Source organism: Ictidomys tridecemlineatus, chromosome 14, assembly GCF_052094955.1.
Source record: "Ictidomys tridecemlineatus isolate mIctTri1 chromosome 14, mIctTri1.hap1, whole genome shotgun sequence".
Classification (NCBI taxonomy): domain Eukaryota; kingdom Metazoa; phylum Chordata; class Mammalia; order Rodentia; family Sciuridae; genus Ictidomys; species Ictidomys tridecemlineatus.
This window is the reverse complement of record NC_135490.1, coordinates 46,744,585-46,768,612: the sequence shown is the minus strand read 5'-3', so window position 1 is coordinate 46,768,612 and position 24,028 is coordinate 46,744,585.

Below are 24,028 nucleotides of genomic sequence, written 5' to 3'. Positions count from 1 at the left end.
GGTAGACGGACAGCACTCTGACTCACCCTGTGCAGGCAAGCAAGGAGCTTCCTGTCCCAGCCACATCAGAGGAAGATACAAGACAAGCACCAGTTCACCTGCCATGGTATGAGGGAGGATCTAGGGACCAATGCCCAGAGACACATTATTTTTAACAAATGCAACACTCACTTTCTCAGCCACTGGAAGTGGAGCATGGGTCTACAGGGGGGAGTGGCCAATCTGACCTATGGCCTCTCACCCACCTACCAGCACCACTCACCAGGGTTGCTAGGAGGTGCAGTCATTGGCTGACTGCACCAGGCATGCTGGCTCACAGTGACTACTGCATCCTTCTGTCAACACTCAGGGACCCTTCAGTTCCACTGGACCTGGGAGAGACAGGAGGGGGATGGGAGGATTTGAGGATATACTTTAATATGTCTATATGTAAGTATTTACTTATTATATCTTTATATGTGTGTATATATGTATATATTTTACATGTTTATCGTGTCTTTATATGTGTGTATATATTTTATGTGTGTATACACATACATGCTTATGAACTTTATACTTCCATGTGTATATTGATACTTAATTGAGAGTAGAGCTTCTATTTATCATCTTTATTTTTTTGAATACTGTTTCTTCCATATTGATAACTCTGGTTTGGAAGCATAGAGGGAATAATTTAATTTTCATGTCTCATAAATGCTCATTTCTTTTGTCCCATAATACATATCAGTCAAAATTGCAATACTTCCACAGTATGATTACTGGAAGAATTCTGGGGTTTTATTGTTAGTTTTCGTTTTGGTTTTTAGCATATACTCTCTCATTTCTTTTTTTCTTTCTTTTTTATTTTTTTCATTTTCTTTTTCTTTTTTGCCAGTGTTTTTTAAATTGATTTAAAAAAATAAAATTCTTATGACACATATACAGCACATATTTTCATATCTCTGGTTGTATATAAAGTATGTTGACACCAATTCGTGTCTTCATATATTTACTTTGGATAATGATGTCTATCACATTCCAACATCCTTGCTAGTCCCCTGACCCTTCTTTTCCCTCCCAACCCCCTGCCCTATCTAGATTTCATCTATTCCTCCCATGTTTCCCATCTCTACCCCTCTATCAGTTAGCCTTCTTATATCAGAGAGAACATTCAGCATCTGTTGTTTTGGGATTTGCTAACTTCACTTAGCATTATGTTCTCCAACGCCATCCATTTACCTGAAAATGCCATGATTTTATTCTCTTTTATTGAAGAGTAAAATTCCATTGTGTATACATGACACATTTCTTTTATCCATTTATCCACTGAAGAGCATCTAGATTGGCTCCATAGTTCAGCTATTGTGAATTGTGCTGCTATAAACATTGTTGTGGCTGTGTCATTGTAGGATGCTGTTTTTAAGTCCTTTGAGTATACACCGAGAAGAGGGATAGCTGGGTCAAATGCTGGCTCCATTCCCAGATTTCCAAGGAATCTCCATACTGCTTTCCATATTGGCTGCACCAATTTTTAGTCCCACCAGTAATGTATGAGTGTGCCCTTTTTCCCTACATCCTCACCAACACTGTTGTTGTTTGTCTTCATAATAGCTACCATTCGGACTGGAGTGAGATGATATCTAAGAGTAGTTTTGATTTGCATTTCTCTAATTGCTAGAGATGATTAGAATTTTTCAAATATTTGTTGATTGACTCTATATCCTTTTCTAGAAGTGTATTTTCAGGTCCTTGATCCATTTGTTGATTGGTTTTTTTTTAATGCTTTTTGAGTTCTTTATATACCCTAGAGATTAGTGCTCTATCTGATGTGTGAGGGGGTAAAAATTTGCTCTCAGTATGTAGGTTCTCTGTTCACCTCACAGATTGTTTCTTTTGCTGAGAAGACACTTTTTAGTTTGATTCCATCCAATTTATTGATTCCTGATTTTAATTATTGTGCTATAGAAATCTTATTAAGTAAGTTGGGGCTTAATACCACATGATGAAGATTAGGCCTTCTTTTTCTTCTATTAGACACAGAGTCTCTGGTTTAATTTCTAGGTCCTTCATTCATTTTGAGTTGACTTTTATGCAAGGCGAGAGGGATTTAATTTCATTTTGTTGCATATGGATTTCCAGTTTTCCTAGCACCATTTGTTACTGTCTTTTCTCCAGTGCATGTTTTTGGCACCTTTGTCTAATGTAAGATAATTGTAATTTTGGGGGTTAGTCTCTGTGTCCTCTATTCTGTATCATTGGTCTACCAGTCTGTTTTGGTGCTGATACCATGCTTTTTTGTTACTATTGCTCTGTAGTATAGTTTAACATCTGGTATAGTGATGTTTCACTTTTCTTGCTAAGGATTGCTTTAGCTTTTTTGGGTCCCTTATTTTTCCAGATAAATTTCACGATTACTTTTTCTGTTTCTATGAGGAATACCATTGGGATTTTGATTGGAATTGCATTGAATCTGTATAGTGCTTTTGGTAGTATAGTCATTTGATAATATTAATTCTTCTTATCCAAGAGCAAGGTGGGTCTTTCCATCTTCTAAGGTCTTCTTTTATTTCTTTCTTTAGGGACCTATAGTTTGCATTGTATAGATCTTTCATCTCTTTGGTTGTTGATTCCCAAGTATCTTATTTTTTGAAGTTATTGTAAATGGGGTAGTTTCCTCATTTTTTTCTCAGAGGATTTTTTACTGTTATACAGAAATGCCTTTGATTTATGAGTGTTGATTTTGTATCCTGCTACTTAGCTGAATTTATTTAGTATTTCTAGAAGTTTTCTGGTGGAGCTTTTTGGGTCTTCTATGTATAGAATTATATCATGAATAAATAGTGACAGTTTGAGTTGTTCTTTTCCTGTGTGTATCCTTTTAATTCTCTCATCTGTGTAATTGCTCTGGCCAGTGTTTCAAGAACTATGTTGAATAGAAGTAGTGAAAAAGGGCATCCCTGTCTTATTCCAGTTTTTACAGAAAATGCCTTGAATTTTTCTCTATTTAAAATGAAGCTGGCCTGAGGCTTACCATAGATAGATAGCTTTTACGATGTCAAGATATGTTCCTGTTATTCCTAGGTTTCCTAGTGTTTTGAACATGTAAAGGTGCTGTATTTTGTCAGGTGCTTTTTCTGCATCTATTGAGGTGATCATATGATTTTTTTTTGAGTCTATTGATGTGATGAATTACATTTATTGATTTTTGTATGTTGAATCAACCTTTCATCCATGGGCTGCATCCCATTTGATCATGGTGCACAATCTTTTCGATATGTTTTTGTATATGATTTGCTAAATTTTATTGAGAATTTTTGCATCTATGTTCATTAGAGATATTGGTCTGAAGTTTTCTTTCTTTAATGTGTCTTTTCCTGGTTTGGTATCAGAGTCATATTGGCTTCATAGAATGAGTTTGGAAGTTGCTGCCTCTTTTTCTATTTCCTGAAATAGTATTTAGGAGTTCTTCTTTAAAGGTCTTGTAGAACTTGGCTGAGTATACATCCGATCCTAGGCTTTTCTTGATTGGTAAGCTTCTGATAGTGTGTTCTGTTTCATCACTTGATATTGGTCTGTTTAAGTTGTGTATGTCTTCCTGATTCAATCTGGGCAAATTGTATGACTGAAGAAATTTGTCTATACCTTCAGTGTCTTCTATTTTATTGGAGTATAAGTTTTCAAAATAATTTCTAATTATCCTCTGTATTTCTGTAGTGTCATTTGTGATATTAGCTTTTTCATCATGTGTGCTAGTAATTTGAGTTTTCTCTCTTCTTCTCTGTATTAGCATAGCTAAGGGACTTTCAATATTATTTATTTTGTTTTTTAAAAACTAACTTTTTGTCAATTTTTCAATTTCTCCTTTTGTTTTGATTTCAGCTCTAATTTTAATTATTTCTTGCCTTATACTGCTTTTGCTGCTGATTTGTTCTTCTTTTCCTAGGGATTTAGATATAGTGTGAGGTCATTTATTTGTTGACTTTATTTTTAAGGAATTAACTTCATGCAATTAATTTTCCTCTTAGTATTGCTTTCATAGTGTCCAAGAGATTTCGATATGTTTTGTCTATCTTCTCATTTACCCCTAAGAATTTTTTAATCTCCTTCTTGATGTCTTCTGTAACCCATTGTTCTTTCAGTAGCATATTGTTTAGTCTCCAAAGGATGGTGAAAATTTTATTTTTTATTTTGTAATTCATTTCCAATTTCACTCCATTATGATCTGATAAAATGCATGGTAGTATCTCTACTTTTTTTTGTATTTGCTAAGAGTTGCTTTGTGGGATATTATATGGTCTATTTTAGAGAAAGATCTATGTGCTGCTGAGAAAAAAAGTGTATCCGCTTGATGCAGGTTGAAATATTCTATATATGTCAGTTAAGTCTAAGTTATTGATTTTATTATTGAGTTCTATAGTTTTTTTATTCAACTTTTGTTTTGAAGATGTGTCCAGTGGTGAGAGAGGTCTGTTAAAATCACCCAAGATTATTGTGCTCTGGTCAATTTGACTCTTGAACTTGAGAAGAATTTGTTTGATAAACATAGCTGCACCATTGTTTGGGGCATAATAATATACATTTATGATTGCTATGTCTTATTGGTATATGGTTCCCTTGAGCAGTATGTAATGTCCATCTTCATTCCTTTTGATTGACTTTTGTTTGAAGTCTACTTTATTTGATACAAGGATGGAAACCCCTGCTTGCTTCCACAGTCAATGTGCATATTAATGTTTTTTTCTATCCTTTAACCTTCAGCCTGTGTATATCTTTTCTTATGAGATGAGTCTCCTGTAGGGAGAATATTGTTGGATCTTTGTTTTTTAATCCAGTCTGCTAGCCTATGTCTTTTAATTGGTGAATTTAAGCCATTAACATTTAGGATCATTATTGAGACATGGTTTGTATTTCCAGCCATATTTATTTTTATTTAACATATTTGGAGTTTCAGGCAAACAGAAATTCAAACTTGATTTGTATTAATTTAATAGATAGTGTATTACCTTATAATTCACTACCAGGGATCTTAGGAAAGGCAATAAGCTGTGAAAGCACAATTTCCCAAATTTGCCTTCCTTGATTCCTTACTACCATACAGTAGGTATGGAGTGTGCTCCCAAGGTTGATATGTGGGTTTCTGTATGGAATCGGTCAGCGATTCGATAACATCTATGACTCAGATTTTTAAAATTTCTTCAATCCTGCAGTTGTTTTGTCCTCAATTTTATGTGTATAACAGATTGGCTTCTCTTAAAGAAAAAATTACATACATATTTAAGAGTATTTATTGGTTCAATAAAATAGAATAACCAATGATAGGCAAAGTCTATAAAAGTTTGGTAGATTCAGTTGCTTAATAAGGTCACTAGTGACATAGTTTCTCTGTACACTAACATGAGGCGGGGGCAGCTTTACACTAAAATGAGCTTTCTGGATGGAATTGGATGGCTTCCAGCACAATGAGCACCAAGGGCTGCCTCATTTACAGTCAGCTCAAGAGAGAGTGCTGGAATCACATGGACAATTTGTCATGAGCTTTATTCTTAGAGAACTAGCTGAACTAAATGTTTCACAAATGCACAGAAAAGTTCTATGAACTCTCTGCTGTCCTTCTTTTGCAACTGAGTTTCAATAGTCTATTTCTTTCCACACTTTACCTTAATTGCAAATTTCCAGTACAATGATTTCAGTTTTCGCTAGCGGTGAAAAAGCATTCCATCTCTCATTTGATAGATGGAATTTGCATTACATTTCCTTAAGTCATAAAGGAAAAGAGGTGAATGATAACTCTAACTCCTAATAATAAGTACCCACCAATGCTGCATTAATTTAGTGTGCATGATATTTCCAGAGGTAATTCATTATATCTGAAAATTCATATTATTTATCATTACCAATCTACTAAAATTTGCTTAAAATTTGTCAAAGATGACTGATAAAGCTAACATTATTTTAATCACTTGTGGAGAAAAATAGTTTTAAAGGAGAACATTATTGAGAACTGATAACCATATTTTATGACTGATAGTACTTGTTTGATCCCACTAGTTATAGCACAAATGCATGCTTTAAACTTATATTTTAATATTATTAGTTATTTATACTGAGCATTATCATCTAAGGGCAAAGCTTTTTAATATGTAGAATTAAATTTGCTATGTTAATACAGCATCAGTTTCTTTTCTAGAAGGTATTGAATTTCAAGAAAACCTGTGTCAATGTATTGAAAAGAAATAAGCTGAAGGAATTTTTCCTCAATCTTAAAATTAATATTTCTTTTGATAATTAGAAATCCACATATATTACCACAGCCTTCCCCAAAACTAATTCACTGCAAATATTTATGTAGTGAGTGTTTTTTTTTTTTTTTCGGCTAATGATGAACATTTTGAAATGCTACATTAAATAGTTTGTAGGGTTAAATGAAATAAAAAATTTCGTTCTTATTAGTGTAAATAATTATGAATTAGATTTGAAACAATTGAAAATAATCACATATAAATTCTAAAACAGAGGAAAGAATATTTTACAAATGATTTGACTCAGAAGAACTGTCTTTTGAATATTTTTCTATTTAATGCCACTGAGATGTATCTCCTCAAGTAAGTCACTAATCTTTCCTAAATTTAAAATAAACTCAATAACATCATTTTGAAAGTTTAATTATGTGTTTGGAGACTTACATACAATTTATTGCAGAATAACTAAGTATTAGTTACTTCTTCAAGCTAAAAATTTACTTTAATAATACTTACTCATCAGAACTATAAAATGTAGTGATTCATATATAACTACATTTACTACTTGATGGGTAGCTATTACTTTTGTGAAGCTCTTTGATTAAATGAAATTAGAGCAATTGATTTTTTCCAACAAATTTATCTCTTGTTTTATAGTTTGACTAATACTTAGTATTATATTAAATCTAAACCAAAACAAAACTAGTTATTATTGTTAAATAAATAACATCAAAGGTTTTAGAATTACACATAGTGGTCCAGATACCAGGAAAAATTAGTCATGGTAGGTTCATAATTACAGGAAGAAACTCAAACCAGACCTTGGAAAGGAAAAAAAAAACTGTTTTGATACCTTTTTCAGGGAAAATAACTTTTCTAATGTATGGCAAAATAGGACTGATGGAGAGAGATCATGTTTAAGGATGAAGTGTTTTGGGTAAAACTAAGTTTCGTTAACTTCAGTGTATTGGAAGAAGAGAAAGGAGATCTAAAATCTCCAAGTCCCAAGTTTTCAGTTTGCCTTGTATCATGTATGAGACAAGAAATGAACAAGTCTTGTAAAAGGCTAGGTAAATCATTTACCTTGGATAGTAAAAGACATTTTACTAAAATTAATATTAGCAGGTCTGTTATTGAAGTCTTGAATCTTCTGCTGTGTCCTCTTAAGTCTTCTTATTGTGATTTATTTTCTTAGCAATGAATGAGGAATAATATACTTTTCTGAGGATTCATGGAATGATCATTTTAAACATTTGATATGTTTGGTAAACTATGAAGCCCCACTCAAATTTCAGATATGACAATTTTAATTGATAGTAATGCAATATTGAAATGTGGTAGAGACATAAAAAAGATCCCCTAAAAAGTACGGAATAAATTAGAGAGGTGCTGAGGCATACAGACAATTTTGAGTTATTAGACTTAGAAATTGTCAACACTATTACCTTTGAAGTAATATTAAAAAATGTATTAAAAAGGGCTAGGACTGTAGTTATTTGGTAGAGTGCCTCCCACATGTGACGTACTGGGTTTAATACTCAGCACCACATAAAATAAATATGATTGTGTCCATCTACAATTAAAAATATTTTAAAAAGATGTTAACAAAAACAGCAACTCCACAGGTAGAGACTTTTTAAAGTATATATTACATTATTTCTTCTAAAAGCCCCAACAGAGGCAAAGTAATTAATCTTTTCTAAAGTTTTTAATCTCAAATGCTTTTTTAAATATATCTTTTTGAGAGAAATACTTGAAATGAATGGAATTAACCCAATATATCTCTTCTCATGTCTTATTTGATTTTACCAAGTTGAGTATTATAAATATTTACTTGCCAATGAATTTTGAACATTATTATTTCCAGGAATGATAATAGTAAGTAACTTGAGTATAGCAGGATAAATCATTATTATTATAGAATTAATTCAGATAATGAAATATATTTAGAACTACATGCATTTTTACAACTAGGAGTTAATTACAATTTCAAACACTAATGTCTATTTTGTGATATATGAATAATGACATAGTTGTGTCATATTAAACTAAATTAGTAATGTCTTACTGTTTTAGTAATTCATGTAATTGCTCTGTAATTTTGAAAATGTTTGTAATAAGTATATGCAAATGAGTTAAAGCTCATTTGTTTTTATGCAAACAGAGTGATTAATAATCTCAAAGTTACTTAACTGCCAAAATGAATATGCTTATGGAAAACTCCAGGCTTACTGCATTGAACAACTTAGAAAATATTAGGTAACTGGCTTTGAGCATAATAAATACATTCATAAGATTCGAGAAGGTATTATATAAGAAATGTTGGAGGATATGATACTGAGTTTCTCTTTTTTTCTCTGTGATAATGAAGAAGACAAATTATGATAATGTTCATTTGAATAGAAATAAAGGCAACTGATCTTAGTTCAAGAGAATATAAAATTATGAGGTTGGTCACAACTCCAATCTAGTCTTCCTTTGTCTTTGGGGGAAGTGTCATTCTTATATATGCTCATTAAAATTTAATTGGAATAAAAGTGTATTTTTGATACTTTCCTGAGAATATTGAAAATATGTTGTGTATCTCTGAACACCAAGCTGTAGTCAATTACAAATCATACTTTTGATCTGTGAAAATTTTACTTTGGATATACCCAAGTATCAATATTACTATATTTAGAAAGTAGATTTAAGTCCCAAATAGAGAATGTTAATAAAAATTTATCTTTGTCTTTATTCTATTTTCAACCTTTGAGTGAGTCATTTAGTGATCTTTTCCACCATGAAAATTCACATTCTCTTGGCAAATTTTAATTATGTCTGTTTTTTGTTAATGTTTTATTTCTGTACAGTTTCTCTATTTTTCACTATTTTTTCCTGCCATATTTTTTTTTTTTAGGATTGCTATTTTACTTTTTCCTTTTTTGTTACATGGGATATATATATGAGGTGTTAAAAGGTACAACACATTCTGCAATTGAGCCCCACTTTCTGCATCTGAATAGGGAATGAAATTAAACTGAACATAAGAATCTGTAATTTTTTGAGAAAAAAAGTAAGATGAGTTTAAACATATTAACATTATTAAATCATATCTAATATTTAATACTATATGATTTAATACAGCTATAAAATACAATCATACAAAATGTGTTAACATCAAAGAATACTACTAAAATTAAGATAGCAGATAAAAGCTATATAACTTTTTTGGGGGGTATACAGGAGAAGACTTTTGAAATAGGCACATAATTGCCCATTCTTTTACAGAGAATCTACTGCAAGCAAAGATATCAACCTCCAGAAAAATCACACATAGCATTACTAAGCATATTTCCAAAAAGTGTACAATATGCACAGTTGGAAAGTACAAAATTTTTAAAAATGTTGTCAGCAACAGGTGTGCTACATATTTACTTATTTTATTTAAAACTTTTCATAGTAGAGGGGTACAATATCTTTTTTATTTTTTAAAATTTTTTTAAATATGGTAGAGCTCTACCAACTGAGCTACAAACCCAAGCTTCATATTTAAAAGAATATGAAAAGTGTGTGTGTGTGTGTGTGTGTGTGTGTGTGTGTGTGTGTGTGAGTGTTTATCTCCATTAGATTTATTGATTTTCTTCTTATCTCCATGCTCTCTTCCGGGTCTAGACTGAAGACTGAAGCTTCATTCTTTGGAGATGATCCTTCAGATCCTGTGAATTATAGAAAACCAGGTAGATTTGAGGATAACAGTCCAAAATGTAAGCAAGGAAAAATAATAGAAATTTTCACACCAACTATTGACCATTCAAATTTTATTACATAGCCCAAACCAAGAGAGATGATAGGCAGTAGAAGAGTATGCATAAACAGAGTTTTCTATTATAATTTGGACCAATTCTTACTCAGAAAGAAATAAAGAAATATAAAACTGACATAACCATCAACATCTGAATACAAAAACAATAAATAATGGGAAATAATCTGAATACAAAGACAATCAATAATGAGAAATAGGAGGAGGTCCAGTGGGAGGCAAACAGGGACAGGAGGAGCAGTGGCCTAGGGAGGGGGGGCTCCTGCCCTGGGAGGTCTGTCACCCCACTGCAGTGCCTGCTCTACCTTCCATGGGATATTATTGTCCTCCCACTGCCTGCCTTCCTCTTGGCTCACAAGCAGCCCTGGAGTCATGGCCTTGTGTGAACCCTTCTGTGTCACCATAGAGATGCTGGCCTAGATCTTGGAGCTGCAAGACATTGAGGTGGAGATCTTGGTGGTGGAGATTACAAGGATGACAGCTGCAGCAGTGGCCATAACCATTGTGTCTTTCTCTGGGTGGCCAGGGGCTGGCCGGCCACCATCACCATCCCGTGTCTATGATCACACTGCAGTCGCTGGTCAGAAAAGGACCAGACAAGAGTATTTTGTAAGGAAATGTTTGACTGTGAATTTGGCATATGAGAGTCACACCCATAAACACCAAGTGGCAAACAGATAAAATGACCTAATCACATTAGCTAATGTGCCCTGAACATTTTCCAGTCCTTTTTGCCTCTTGTATCACCTTAGTGCTTCAAAGCTGTACTCCACTTTATTTTAGAACAGTTATGTTCAATCTATTTCAATAGTCTTGAAAAGTGTGTCCCTGATTATTTAATTTCATTCAGAATAATTTTATTTTGATACCTTAAAAATAGTCAAAGCAATATGAAGTACATGCTCATAAGAAAAATATTTAAATCATTTTTGTTTCCTGCCATCTAGTTCTAGTCATAAAGTAATATGATTAAGTCAAATAAAAACTGATTTGAATGTTTTTTGAAAATTAGAATTTAGGTGTTTTTCTGTAAATTGTCTTAAGTTATCCTTTACCTAAGTATCAGAGTCTGTTTTCTCACCAAACAGTTAACTCTTTGAACTTTTTTACATAGTACTAGGTTATTTTGAGCAAATTGCCTTTAAAAAGTGACTTACCTATCCTCTTCTGAGAAGTTTCTGTTCAAGTCCTTGGTCCATTTTTGGATTGGGTTATTTATTTTTTTGTTGTTTAACTTTTTGAGTTCTTTGTATACTCTAGAGATTAGAGCTTTATCTGTTTGAGGGGTAAAAATTTGTTCCCAGAATGTAGGCTCCCTATTCACCTCGAATTTATTTCTCTTGCTGAGAAAAAACTTTTTAGTTTGAATTCATCCCATTTGTTGATTCTTGGTTTTAACTCTTGTGCTATAGGTGTCTTATTAAGAAATTTGGGGCCTGCCTCCATGTGATGAAGATTAGGACAAACTTTACCTTCTATTAGACACAGAGTCTCTGGTCTGATTCCTAGCTCCTTGATCCATTTTGAGTTGACTTTTGTGACTTGAACAGAAACTTCTCAGAAGAAGATATACAATCAATCAACAAATACATGAAAAATGCTCAGCATCTCTAGCAATCAGAGAAGTGCAAATTAAAACTACTCTAAGATACCATCTCACTCCAATAAGAATGGCAGCCATTATGTAGTCAAACAACAATAAGTGCTGGCGAGGATGCAGGGAAAAAGGTACACTTATACATTGCTGGTGGGACTGCAAATTGGTACAGCCAATTTGGAAAGCAGTATGGAGAGTCCTTGGAAAGCTGGGAATGGAACTACCATTTGACCCAGCTATTCTCCTTCTCGGACTATACCCAGAAGACTTAAGAAGAGCATACTACAGGGACAGCCACATCAATGTTTATAGCAGCACAATTCACAATAGCTAGAATGTGGAACCAACCTAGATGCCCTTCAATAGATGAATGAATTAAAAAATGTGGCATTTATACACAATGGAATATTACTCAGCACTAAAAAAATAATAAAATCATGGCATTTGCAGGCAAATGGATGGCATTAGAGCAGATTATGCTAAGTGAAGTTAGCCAATCCCTAAAAAACAAATGCCAAATGTCTTCTCTGATATAAGGGGGGTGACTCAAAATGGAATATGGAGGAAGAGGATGAGAAGAAGACTACCACTAAATAGGGAAGATAGGTGGGAGGGAAAAAGAGGGAGAAGTGGAGTTGCACAGAAGATGGAAGGAGAACCTCATTGTTATACAGAATACGTATATGGTGTTGTAATGAGAAAAAGGGAAAAAAAGTGTGTCACATTAGATTGGATAGAGAGAAAGAATGGGAGAGGAGGGGAGAAGCAGGGAGGATAGAAAGGGCAGCAGAATAGAATAGACCATATGATTGATTATGTACATTCCATGTATGTATTATATATCAAAATACATTCTACTGTCATGTATGACTAAAAATAAATAAATAAAAATTTTAAAAAAGGGACTTACCTAAAAATAATTTTTGTTATTAATACTTTTTAAAAATACATTGTCTATAACTGTATTTTCCCTTTGTTTTTAATGCTTCTTTCTCTAAAACCCCTTGATTTTGTTTTGCTAAAACTCATTTACTAAGACCTAACTATCTTTGGCCTTGACTAAAACCATATTATTGGGTGCCCCTAATGACTGGCACTGAGTTTGTGGCCCAAGTCTGTTGGTTGCTATTTACTAATTCAGCAGTATTTAGTTATCTCTGTAAAGTGATAATAATTTTTGGCCTTCTGTCTCAGGTGAGTGAGAGAGAATAAGGTGAAGGAGAGTGGAGAGAAATGTTAGGATTTCCTTAGATAATTTAATTTTTAAAAGGAAAAAAAATGCATCTTTCTGAATTCAAAAAACTGATCTGCCGAGTGGAATGTTTGGAACATGTACTTTTGCTCCCAAATGCTTTTTAAATGTTTTATCACAGGCATGAAACTAAGCAGATTATGTCATGTCACAGTTTAGAGAATATATGAACTATGGAGATAATAAGTAAGACTGACAAACTCATTGTCAGAGAAGTTCATGAAGTTGGATAAGCAGTATTTCAAACAGAGCTATTGTAGACATAATACTGTTAAGGTAAAATATATGATGTGTTAGGACAATAAAATTTTATTTACCGTCCTGTAGATATTTTTATATAGAATATTAATGAAAATTTTAGAATGAAAACTATAAAATTAAGTATTTTTTTTAAGAATTCTCAACTTGCCCTTCTGGGTATTTTCGTTGGTGGATGGAATATGTTCTTGTATTTTATTTAAACTCTCTTTTCTTCTGCTTTACAAATGAAGTGTAAGTGTATGTTGAAGTGGCCAAACAGGGATTTCAGGAGAACTCAATATTTCAATCCTATTAGAGAATTCAGCTACTGATGTTCCAGGAAAAAAAAAATAGAAAACCAGCACAGATTTTGAGAAACTGCCTTCAAAACACATAAAGCTGGCCATAAATAAATCATTTTGACACAGAACTTTTAAATCCACAATTTGAAAAGTATTTTCTAAACCTGTGGGAAATTAATAAATAGTGTTAGTATGTTGAACTTAATATGAATTAAATGTTAATCTGAGTTTAAAAGTATCTACTAAAGAGACAGAATTGCATGAGACCTTACTTAGTTGAAATGATGTTAAATTTTTGTAGAGCTAATTACAAAGGATTGTGGCTGTATAATAAAGCTAAGAACAGAAGACCACCTTCTACGGTAGATCTAGGAACACAGCACTTAGTCTCTGTGCCAATTATATACAGAATTGTAATGCCAGGAAGGTTTTCCAGATAAGGTGACATTCAAGATGAGACCTGAGGGATAAGTATGGAATGTCATGGACCCATTCCAAGTAGGGAGACATGATTGTTGCAAACGTAATTTTTTATTATTTGCTAGCCATTCATTCAACAAGTATGTATTGACTAACAGCCATTTTGCTCCAGGCGCCCCCTAGCAGGGGAGGCCCGGAAGAGTGGCTGATGTCTGCTTGTGCCCTAGTGTCTCCTGCTTGCTTTCAGGAGGACATGCTTGTGACTGTGGCAGAGAGGGAGTTTCTGATTGCCTTGGTGAGCCAGCCAGCCAAGCAGTTGCCCCGCCTGAACAGGAGAGAATGGAGGTGGCGAGGGCTGCCACCAGTGCGGGAACACAGGGAAAGACGATGCCAGTGCTGGGCCATAGTGTGCCCCTGGTGACCATGCCCAAGTGGCCACTGGCACTGCCCCTGGCACACAAGGCACACAGGCCAGGGCCCCTTGGACCTGGAACTGCCAGCATTTGGCAGCTCAGCAAGGGAACCATGGTTAAGCAATAAGTTACATTTTTTATATTATGGCAGACACAGGAAACTAATAAGACTAAATAAATTTTTTTCATGTTTAATTGCATATCAGGACTATTTCTCTAAGGGCCTGGACTAGAACAACTGAGAAAGATTTTGTCAGCTTGAAAAAATTCTGAGTTCATAAAATTACCTTTTTCTTTTTGGTTTCAAATGTTTACATTTTTAATAAAATAAAAAGTTGACATTTTACCATAAAAAGAAAAAATGTGTATTTTACATAAAACATTTTTCATTGGTGGTCATTGCCATTTACATTTAAAAATGATACAGAGTTTACTATTTTTTTAAATTTCAAATATGTTGCTACAAGTAACAGAATATATGTTAACAGCTTAATGGAAGTTATCCAGCAGCACATGACAAGGACTCACATTATGGACTGGAAGGTTGTGACCTTATAAGGCAGTGACAAAATATGACAAAACTTTTTTTTTTCTGTTTTTCTTCATAAGGCAGATCATATATGATTGAAGTTGTAAACTAAGATGTAATAATACATAGCCTTGAGTTGAAGTGTTTCTCAAAAATCATAAGTTGAAATCTTAAACCTGAGTTCTTCAGAGTATGGTTGCTTTTAGAGATAATATGATTAAAGAGGTAACTGAATTAAGTGTTTGGGCTGTAGCTCAGTGGCACAGCACTTGCCTAGCACATATGAGGCACTGGGTTCAATCTTTAGCACCCCATTAAAAGAAATAAATAAAAGTTCTGAAACAATATTTTAAAGAGGTAACTGAGTTAAAATGTGATCATTATGATGAGCCCTAATTCAATATGGCCAGTGTCCTTATAAGAAGAGCACTTTAGAACACAGACATGCATAGAAGGAAGACCATAGGCAGACAGCAGAAATGGCTATCTACAAGCCCAGGAAAAAAGACCTCAGATAAATTAAACCTGGTGACACCTTAATCCTGGAATTCCAGGTTCCATACTTAAGAAAATGATATTATATAGTATATTAATACTTTTGCCTCTATTAGTAAAGTTTTATAAAGAACGATAATAACATGTAGGTAACCATATGCTGAGAGAGAAGGGACAGATACTTTATGTTGAGAAAGCCCTTCTCTAATGGCAGCAAATGTTGGCCTTGGGTCTTTCTGGGACCTCCAACTCAGCAGCCCACCTTGCCTAGCACCTTATCTTGACAGGTGGCTGTCCTCATCCTACGGGTTGCTCAAGAGGGGTGCATCTGGGAGGCAAACTTCTCCAGTCTCCCTGAACTTGGTGTGGGTCCCTGGTCACTCCCGTGTCCTGAGGCATCACAAAGTTGGTGCATGTTCCTCAAGCCCTGGAGCAGAGCTTGAGTCCTTGGAAGGGCAGGAGAGACTGGATCTGGCTGCTGGAGGGTTCCCACTGGAAGCCTGCACTGGAACCAGGCTGTGAGGTGGCCAGGCCTGGTAGGGGAGCAATTACTTGCCACTTGCCCCTGCTTTGAATATTCACAAGGCAGAGCTCCACCTCCTGCTCCTGAAAGCAGCTGAGAGAAATTACATTATTCATAATAATCATTCCCCTCCCAGGAAGGCCTAGATGGTTATGTATGAGGAAGTATGGCCCCTAGATGATTATGCATGAGAAAGTGTTGCCCCACCCAGAAAGGCCTAGATGATTATTCATAAGCCTGAGGGAGGCGGTTTGGGCCGGCAAAGGCCTCTGGAGCCCAGGTGAGAGGGAGGCATCTACCCTCTGATGTGAGCATCATCCAGAGCCCAGGTCTCTGGAAAAAGGGTGTTTGGGTATTGTTAGGCCCAAGCTCTTCATTTTAACAGTTTTTCCACTCTTACATGAGACTTTAATTTTAAAGTTTTATTTGGGGTCCAAAATTTTCTGATGATAAGTGGAAATGATAGACAGGCTGAAAGGGGGCCAAAAGGGAGACTATAGGTGACACCCTGGCTTTCCAGGAGAAAAAGTTCCACAAATTAAAAGAAGGATATGGAGAAGGAAATAGAAATGCAGTGCGATATCCACATCCCACTATCTAGAAGCATTAAGATTCATTTTTGAGAAGCTGCAGGAATGAGCCTGGGTTAGAACTCAGCAGCCATAATAAGCTGTGAAGCAGCCAGGGGCTTTGCATGGTCTGGACATGCCTTGAATGATCTGGACAGGGGCCTTTCCTGAGAAAGAAGTATTGGCTCATTGCTGGCTCCTGACAACTACACACAGATGGCCAAGGAGACCAGAGCTGAGAAAGGACAGGCCACTGCTAAGGAAAATATTTTCACCCACCAGTCAGAGGACAGAGTGGATAGATGCAGACCAAATACAGGGGTGGTTTGTGTGTCTTAGTGGGTGTGTTTTTCAATTTGTAGTTTTGTCTCATGTTCTGAGAGCATGAATGAAAAACGTTTTTGTTGTAATTGTTGTTGGTGGTTTGAAATGGACCGTTAACTAGTGAGTCTTTCTATGTCAGTGGATACCACTGGGTTTGTGGTTAAAGAGAGTAGAGAGAAGAATGCAGCCATGAATGTATCCTGTGTAGTGGAAATCTTTGCAGGACTCCTCATGGCCAATTTATGAATGGACTGCTCCTTGCCTTGCAGATGGGCAACACCTACCAAGATCCTAAGTTCCTGTATTCTTCCTGAATTTCGGCCACTCTCTGAAGGGGTTTGTGGTTTTGTGTCCAAGATGTGTACCACCATCAAGCTTTGTGACATGGCCCCGGAGTGGATTGCTGAAGGGAATGCCAAGCAACTCAGAAAAGTCAAAAATTAGTGTGACTGGTAAGGATCTCTCTGGAGAATCCCTGCTTGGATAGATAGCCACCCAAGTTGCATGATTAGGAGCTGTCAGTGCCACAGTGTTCAATTAAAGAAAATTATTTCTCCAGGCTTCTTTTCTCCCTATTGTTCTATTTCCCTGAAAATCAGGGAGGTGTTTGCCTTCAGGCACTTTTTTGGGAATCCTCCAGAAAACAGTTTCAAATGGAAATGAAGAGGCCTAATCTCTGCCTTTCAGGTAAAGTGCTTTGTAAAAGCTGTGTCTGAATCAGACTCTTGGCCCTGTGTGTGGCTGTGAATTACATTCTAGGCACCCAAGGAAACTCAAGAAAAATCCCATGTGTCCATCCAAATCTAAAAGAATGAAAAAGAAGTGTAATATTGGATGAAGTCTCTTGCCTTCCTCTGGTCAGGCTCCTGACTACTATGAAGTAAGAACAGGGATCCTCTGGGTCAAATGAGTTGTTGCAAGCCCTCCAGGAACTAGCACACAGGTGTTTGGGTTTTTTCATGAGTCCAGTACGCATAAAGAATCTACCTCTGGCAGGCAGGAGGCCTCTAATTGGAGAAGCAGAGCGGTATTAAGTAGAGGCCCATTTTATCTATCCTGTTTCTCAGGAAGGGTGTCCAGGCCACCATGACATTTGGCATATGATGGGCATGAGAGCTTACTTTGCACACCATCTTAGACTGCTCCCCCTATGCAAACCCCCAGCCAGAATGTTATGATGAGTGTCTGTATGGAAGAAGACAAGGGCCATGTGGGAGTGTTTTTGTTAGAATAGTGGTCTTTTGTGTGGTGGTTGGAAAAGATGACTGGGTCCACCTCAGCTTGAACTCTGGTGTGATGCCATTAGAGACTGAGATCTGGAACTTATCTCAGAGAACTCTTGCCATGAATTGTGTTGGGATTTTCCAAGGCCAGGCATTAGAGGAGCCTTTGGAAACTGAGATCTAGGCCGAGGGTGGCTTTCTGCAGAGCACTGGGAATCTCAGCCAGGATTTCACATGATTTTGCTGTTAAAGCCTTTTCAGCTCTAGTTGAGAGCCAAAACTCACATGAACCTCACATTTCAGACCCCAATGGGCCTGGATTCCTGTGACCTTTCGCCACTCCTTGAAAAGCCTTGCCTGCATGCAATCTCCAGAGCTTTTACTGAAAGGAGATTCCTCAACATATAATGGCTCCTGAATGAATCAAAACCCACAGTACCAACTTCTTCATTCTTGAAATATGGCTAGGGCAATACCGTGAAGTGTTGGAGAATCCCAAGACCAGAAATCCCTGGAGAACCTTTAGATCTCCTGTTGCTCATCATGACTGAACCAGGGAGTGCCATTTTTGACTGAGTGGAATTCCTGACCATGGTGAAGAACCGAGATGCCAGTGAGTAGGAGCCAGCAGGGAACTGGGCCTGGAGCAATGGAGTGCAGGTGTGTGACCATCAGTGGTGGGCCCCTGTGCTTCCTTCATTGGCTTCAAATGACATGTGACTGACGAGGTGCAGCCAGGAGACCCTAAAATGAAAAGGCATGTTATTGTGGGGGAGAGGACTTGGTGCGATGCTCAGAATCAAGTTGCTATGCTCAAGGGGGAAAGATATATGGGGTAGCAGCCCAGTTTGTGTTTTTTCCTTCAGACCCTGAACCACCCCACGTGACAGAGCTCCCTCCAGCACCGTGTCCCTATTGACCTTTATGTATTTTAAAAAAAACACCCAAAAATTTTGCAGGGAAGCTGCAAGAAATGCCATTAAAACTGGAAGGTGAGCCAAAGGCTTCACAATCCACCCAGGGAGACATTCATACCCCATGGCCACAGTTACCTACAAAGAGAGGATTCAGCTCTGCTGCCTCATGCTGGTATTGGAAAATATGAAACCATGTCCTCCTGTTCACATAGACTGAGACCAAGCTTTCATGGTCTCACTGCAAAGGAAGCTAAAGCACAAAGCTATATTTCTAGTGCACAAATGTCAGAGGCAGATAGTCAAGAAGTCAATAGGCCAGCAAAGTTCCATGTTTGTGGTTTGTTTACCCTGCCCCCTTCTTTTGGGATCTCTTCTGCCACACCCAAGTTTGTGAGCTCCTCAGAATTTCTAATTCCAGATATGTATTCACAGATTTTTTTCCTCTTCTCCTCTCATTGTGTCTTATTTGGGGTGATAGTAATGTCAAGGCAATGTGGCGGATGACAGTGGAAGATTTTTATGTGGCACATGTTCGTATATATATTAGACCCATTTTCCGTTTTCCCATTTGAAATATCGAATCTCTGACACTAACCCATAACTTACTAGACTCTGACTCCTTATCATAACATGGATAAAAATACTCCTAAAGGACTAGAAGCAGAGGCATTTGATAGGAGGCACGGTGTATACTTGGACTTGCCTTTTGCTTCATCAGAGATACATATTATAAAACCTCTCACACATTTTTCTCCTTTTATTTCTCCATGAATTTTCAAAATTAACAAATATGTAACTTCCTGACTCCCTATCTCTGTCGCCTGGGTCACAATGTATATTTTTATATACACATATATAATCCTCCTGCCATCACAGTTATATTCTTGAGAGTATTCTGACTTTGGAAAATACAAATTTCATGAAGAGATCACTTCCCCCCAATACACTGAGGTAACTGAAAATTCAAGCTGTGATGAGCTTATACTTCAACAAGTTTATACATGAAACAATGTAGAGGAAAATGAATATTTTGGGTACATATGTGAAGGACATATACCCTCTTAGGAATTTCGATTGGCATAGTTACTCTTACATTTTAATATGTTAAATATATAGTCTGGATTTGCAAACATGAAATATATGTGTCACATACTTATACTACCTTCATTCTTTCATGTCCATCTGTGTGGATTTAAATGAACTTTTCACAAGATATTTCTCAGACATATTCATTTTCTTGCCCTACGTATTTATTGCTGAATACTCAAAATGAACTTCAGTGAAGATGAAATACTAACCCTAATATTTCTACAGTAAGTGACCCAGTTGAACATGAATGAAAGTATATTCATATGGGACATAATGTGTATTTTGAAGTAAATTTTCATTCAAAATTGTTCAATTCCTTTTTCTTCAGAAATGATACATCATAGGATGTATCATTTCATGCAATATTCACAAATTGATATGCATATGATTCACTTTCATTCACTCCCGGTATCATAACCCATGGTTTTCTCTATGTAGCTTTCCTTGCTTTTTCATGAGATTTCTTTTATAACACATTACTTTTGAATTCCATCATCATTTTTGAAGCAAAACTCAAACACATCATTTGGCTTCTGTCAATTAGCATAAAATGGTAAAAATTGCACATATTTCACATCTTTATGTCTGGCTCTTAGGAATGACCTGGAAAATGAAGTTCAGGCAATACTCTATGATTATGAAAAAAGTCCTAGTGCCACTGCCACCACACAAAACTCAACTTTTTGGGAAAGATTATCAGTATTTGAGGTCCCAGAGTTTTAAAATGTGGTTGTTTAAAGCTCAGCATTATGAATCTTGTAAAATTAGAAGTGAAAGTCAGAACAAATCATAAGTAACTATGATAGCTATATCTCTGAAGAAGCCTCATATTTCATGGATTGTAGTCTGGGACTCTTAAGATGTTAACTGGTAAATATCCTTCTATTACCTTTTATAACTTGAACATTATAGCATAATTTAATTCTAATGATCACTTCTAGAGAATTTTCTGGGTAAGAATGATCACTGAATCAAAAATGTGATAACCAAGACATCTGGAAAACCAGCGATGAAATGGCAGAATCAAAGTTTTGGGAGTGGAAGAAAACCAAGGGTTCCTGAATTCTGTTTTCTCACCAAAATAACTGTCCTTGGCATGGGTCCTTACTGTACTTGTGCTTGAAATACACATCTTACTATCTCAAAATATGACCACTCTCATCATGGCTAGTGCTAATTAGATAATTATTATGTCTTAAATGTTAATGAATAAATATGCATTTATTAAGAATTATAACTCTCTCTCATTTCCCCTCCTTCTTTTTTCCTTTCCTCCCTTCTTTCTACTAAATAAATTATTATAAAAATTTTATTTAAGTGTGGCAGAGTATTATATTCAAAATATAAAGATATAAGTTTGGATAAGTTTGAAGATTTAAGGAATATATGTAATGACTATTCTTAAAGTTCCTGATGTTTGATTTATAAAGAACTTTGATAAAGGCAAGAAAATGTGCAGGTATGCTAAATAAATAAGCAAAAGTTGTTGTTGCTAAAGCAAAGGACATCAATGGTGGTAAGAAGGCTGAAAGGCAACCCCACGATGAAGCTGAAGTTAGAAATAACCACCCATGCTCTTCAATGTGTGTGTGTGTGTGTGTGTGTGTGTGTGTGTGTGTGTCTGTGTGTGTGTGTGTGTGTCTGTGTGTGTGTGTCTATTTAAAAGGGGCTGGTGTTGGAGGGAAGGCTACAACAATTATTCACTAAAGGTCAAGTAGACATTAATTCACATGATAGGACTTCTATTTTCTTATGCAAATTTACTAGAACTATCATTGGATTACTGAGCACAAGTGCTATAAAGTGTGTATAATGGCCAGGAGACTAATTGTCCACTCTTGAAGACAGGGATGAAGCTACACATGAAAGCTGGAAGATGTTGAAAAGTGTGTGTTTTTACTACCACTTTCCTTGCAAAACTTTGGAATTTAATCTGTAATATAGTATCAAGTGAGAAATGCATGTCATGTTCTAGAAAAATAATCATATTACTATATACATGTAGTAAATATTTTTATGAGCAAAGATAAAAGTGGGGAAATAAATATAGATAGGTTCATGTTGGTTATCTCAGGGGGAAGAAACGAGTAAAATGGCAGGAGTAAATTATTGCACTGCTACTAATACATTGTATTTTTATTTGCTTGTTTTGCCCATAAATTAAAAAAAAAACATTAAAAAAACTAAGAAAAAGTTAAAAAAGTTGCAATGATATTTAAATTATGTTTTTTATAAATTAGCAAAATCATTGTGAAATTGAAGGACTGCTATGAGTTGTCATCTTTTTAATGATCTCATTATTTCATAAAATTTGTAAAAAATCAAGTAAATGTGGGGATATAAAATCACTTTATTAAATCATCACTGCACTATTATTTTGCTCTTTTTCTCTTTGTTGAGTGGTTAAATTCCATCATAAACTAATCTTTTTCTTCTTAATGTGGTTAAGTGAGATGGAGTCAAAGTGGATGCAGGATGTGTTTACTTCTCTAAGACAGGTCTAGAGAAACTGACATAAGACATTACAAGAGGAAGAAATTAAATTAACCTACCTCATAATATCACTTGTTTCAAATGTACTCATATTATACATGGGATATTGGTCTAGTGGAATCTGCTGAGATCAGGTTCAGTGGGTTTGGAGAGCTGGGTAGGACTACAGAATGGTTCTAGTTTATTCCTGCATATAATAATGGGGTTGAGCCTTGTTCTTGGTCTGAAAACAGATGACTCCATCAGTCAATGTTGGCAATCCTTTAGCGAATTGAAAGTTTACTAATGAAAATGAGGAGGTGTCAGGTATCGGGATAAAGCACAGATCTTGATCCTGTGCTTGCTTTCTAGTTTTCAGTCTCTTTTTGTGGCTCTTTAATTTTAGTGGATGCTTTGAATAAGGTGCATTTTATTTAGGGAGTTGAGTGGTTAGAAGTTAGAAGTAAAAACTTTGAAGATAATTTGAATGCATCAAAATAGCACACAAATTTTACTTTCTTTGGGAAGCATGGCTATTTGAAAAAAAAAAAAACTAAGAGAAATCCATTGCCGTTATCATAAAGAATGAAATATCATAGGGTACACACCTGTAATCCCAGATGCTCAGAAGGCTGAGGCAGGAGGATTGTAAGTTCATAGCCACTCTCAGTAAGTTAGTGAGACCCTAAGGAACTTAGTGAGACCCTAGGAATGGAATGTCTCATATTGTTGAAGAATTGTTTATCTGATAAGCTGGTATATAGATATGGCTTAGTTGTACAGTTTTTCTGATTATTGTAATGAGACTTTTCCCTAATTAAAAGCACCACTATTCTAAATGCTTAGGGGCATTTAGTAGATTACAATGTTTAATCAATTATATTTTAGAAAGAGTGCAGAGTGTCCACTAATTTTCTTTATGGCAAGCATAGTGTAGTAACTGAAGGATGTATACTGCAGGAGAGGCAACATTTTTTCTCAACTCTTTTGGGGGTTTTCATCTAGGTCTGAGAATTAAACAATCCTAAACCTAAATAAGAGAAAACATAGGGGCTTATTTGATGTAAATTCTTTGTGACACAGGAGCTCTCATGAGGAAATAAAGACCCAAGGAAGTGGTTAAACTTAAACACCCTCCTGTTAGGTTGTACAAAGAGGCACCATTGCGGGGAAGTAACTAAATCATAGAGGGAGTCTAAAGGAAGCAATGATTTATTTTAACTGGGTTTGTCTGTATTGAAGTCTCTACCGATTTCCCTCCTTGCTGATGAGAATGTCACTTTCTTTCTGTTACAGGGAGGATATCTTCCAAATTGGAGTTTCATCTCCTGTTTTCCAGAAGAGGAGTGCCATAAACCATTTTGCACTTCCTGTTTAAGTTCCTTTAGTTAAAAAAAATCCTTATGTCAAAATTTGAGGTGGGAGGTATTCTGCCATTCCTTAACATTTTATAGGCAGTGTCCTAACTGTCCTAACAGGAGGTGGGCACAGGCGGTGAGTATGGGCATGGCCCTGCAGAGCCTGATGTGCCAGCATGGGCCTGAGGTAGCAGAAGCCAGGGAGTGCTGACTGGTCACCCAGTGGCAACCTGACCTGGCCTTGGGCAGACACCTACTCCCCCCAGCAGTCCAGCCCAGAACCCC